This window comes from Cupressus sempervirens, chromosome 4 (genome assembly GCF_028749045.1).
Source record: "Cupressus sempervirens isolate cs-2001-9-10 chromosome 4, ASM2874904v1, whole genome shotgun sequence".
Lineage (NCBI taxonomy): Eukaryota > Viridiplantae > Streptophyta > Pinopsida > Cupressales > Cupressaceae > Cupressus > Cupressus sempervirens.
In genome coordinates, this window is record NC_143121.1 from 550,590,838 (window position 1) to 550,594,015 (window position 3,178).

A 3,178-nucleotide genomic window follows, 5' to 3' on the forward strand; every position below is an offset into this window, starting at 1 on the left:
TTTATGATTTGGACTTGAGAATTTATCTCCCCTCTCTTACCATTGAGATAGTGCGATAGAGTACGCTCATCCTAGAAATTCAAGAAAGTCGATACCTGGTACTTGCAACCTGCATAAAATACCATGCATGTACATTATATATATATATATATGCTAAGCTAAAAAGGCAATGGCAAGAAGTGGTGCATCGTGTAGATCCTGACTAGCAAGTGACTACGACTCCCTTCCTTAACCACACCAAAAATGCCATACATAGAGAACAAACATGCACACCATACACATGCAAGTATGGGGTAAGTATCCATAAGAAAAAATATGTGATAATAAACCATCTAACAAAAAAAACATCATCAGAAATTGAGAATAACGTAATAACCATCATGCATACATGAAATGTAGAGTCTAAGTAATCTCATCATATATCACTGAATCCATAGCACAATATTTGATAGTCACAAAACAATGCAACTAACCATCAACATAACACTGGTCTAATAAAGTTCGATCATGATAGCAACAATGTATCTAGAAAAAAAAGTGAATGACGGCAAGCACTACATCCACCCGCCTAGGATTAGGCTTACTCCTAGAAGCCTACAAACAAGTAGGGATATAAATCTTGTAATCTAGCTACATCCTCCCATGTAGCTAAAGAGTCATCAGTAGGGTCCCATTGGACCCTTACCTGCTCTATGGTTCGACCCCTAAGGGTCAACTCCCGCTACTCCAGAATACAAATCGGCTCCAAAGACAGCTGCCCATCCTCTACCTGCAACACATTCCAATAAAGAACATGTACTACATCAGGGATATACTACCTAAGTACTGAAACATGGAAAACATCATGAATGTGAGCTACTCTTGGTGGTAAAGGAAGGCGATAAGCAACTGGGCCAATCCTCTCAAGAATCTCAAATGATCCCACAAAGCGAGGTGCTAGCTTTGAACCCTTTCTGTATTGGATCAGACTCTTCCATGGACGCACTCTCAAGAAAACCTTTTCTCCCACAAAAAAATACTTTTTTGTCCTATGAGCATCAACATACTTTTTTTGTCTATCCTGTGCCATAATCAAGTGCTCACAGATACACACTACCTATTGCTCCATATCACGAAGCATCTTTGGACCCAATAGGATGCGATCCTCAAGACTGTCCGAACTCAAGGGTGTATGACAAGGGCATCCATATAAAGCCTGGAATGGTGCCATGCCAATAGAACTGTGATACCCATTGTTGTAAGAAAACTCCACTAGGTAGAGATAGTCCTCCCAATGTGCCTACCTATCCATCACATACATTCTTAACATATATTCTAGAACTTGATTCACCCTCTCTATTTGACCATATATCTCTAGGTGATATGCCAAATTGAAATTCAATTGCGCTCTAAGCTCATGCTATAGCAATGTCCAGAATGCAGATGTGAATATAGGATCCCTATTAGAAATGATCTTTCGAGGAATACCATGTAATCTCACAATGTCATGCATGAAGACATTAGCTATAGAAGCTACCGCATAGGAAGACCTGATTGGTGAAAAATGTACCACCTTAGTCAATCGATCAATGGTGACCATGATAGCATCATGACGATGAATAGTCATAGGTAATCCTACTATGAAGTCCATAGAGATGATGTCCCACATCCATGAAGGAATGAGATTTGGTTTCAAGAGTCCTACTGGGTGCTAGTGTTCTTCCTTGACTCTCTGACACTCAAGACACCTAGCCACATAATCATCAATGTCTCACTTCATCCTGAACCAATAGAATAAATGTCACAAATCAACATGCAACTTCTTGATACCCGAATGTGCCAAGTAAGGTACATGATGGGCCTCTGCTAGAATCAAGGTACAAAGCTCATCCAGTAGCGGCACATAAATCCTTCCCGAAAGCCTCAAAAGACCATCTGACTCTAGAACTTAGCCTGAAAACTTACCCTCAAAAGGTCTCCCTAAATCTATCTCTCTGCACACCTCCTGGTACCAAGAATCTGACTCCTCAAATCAACACTAAGAGTCATAGATGATATCACATGTCTCCTGCGACTCAAAGAATTTTCCACCACATTCTCCTTTCCCTGAATGTACTTTACCTCAAAGTCATAGTCACATAGAAATTCCATCCATTGCCTTTGTAGAGCATTCAAATTAGGCTGAGTGAAAATGTACTAAAGACTGCGATGATCACTATGTAGCTCGAATCTGTGCCCCAACAAGAAATGTCTCCACCTTGTCAAAGCATGAACTATCGCTGCTAACTCAAGATCATGTGTAGGATAATTTAGCTCATGATCCTTGAGCTTTCATGATTCATATGCAATCACCCATCCATTCTGCATCAAAACTGCTCCAATCCCTTCAAGGGAAGCATCTGTACACACCATGAAATCACCTTCTGGATCAGGTACTACTAAGATCTGTGCACTAGTCAAAAGCTCCTTGAACTTCCAAAATGTTTCCTCACATTTCTCCATCCATATAAACTTCTTTCCTTTTCTCTGAAGGGAAGTGATAGGATGCACTATTCTGGAGAAGTTTTGGACAAATCTGCGATAATAACTAGCTAGACCCATGAAACTATGAATCTCTGACACATTAGTCAGTGTAGGCCAATCTACTATTGCCTGGATCTTCACAAGGTCTATAGAAATACCATCACCTAAAATGACATGCCCTAAATACCAAATCTCTAATTTGAAGAATTCACACTTAGCCACATTGGCATAAAGCTGATTGTCTCTCAAGCACTGTAAAACCAATTGCAAGTGTTCCTCATGCTCCTTCTGAGTCTTAGAATATATCAATATATCATCAAGAAACACAAGTACAAACCTATCAAGATAAGATTGAAACACCCCATTCATAAAACTCATGAAAACTGATGGAGCATTAGTTAGCCCAAAAGGTACCACTGTGAACTATAGTGCCCATAGCGAGTTCGAAAGGTGGTCTTGTGAATATCGGCTTCCTTAATGCGAGGCTGGTGGTATCCTGACTTAAGGTTGATCTTGGAGAATACTGTAGCTCCCTTGATCTGATCAAATAAGTCATCGATCCTTGGTAGAGAATACTTTTTCTTTATTGTCACCTTATTCAACTGTCTGTAATCAATACAAAGACACAAAGAACCATCTTTCTTTTTCACAAAGAGCACTGGAGCTCCCCATGGTG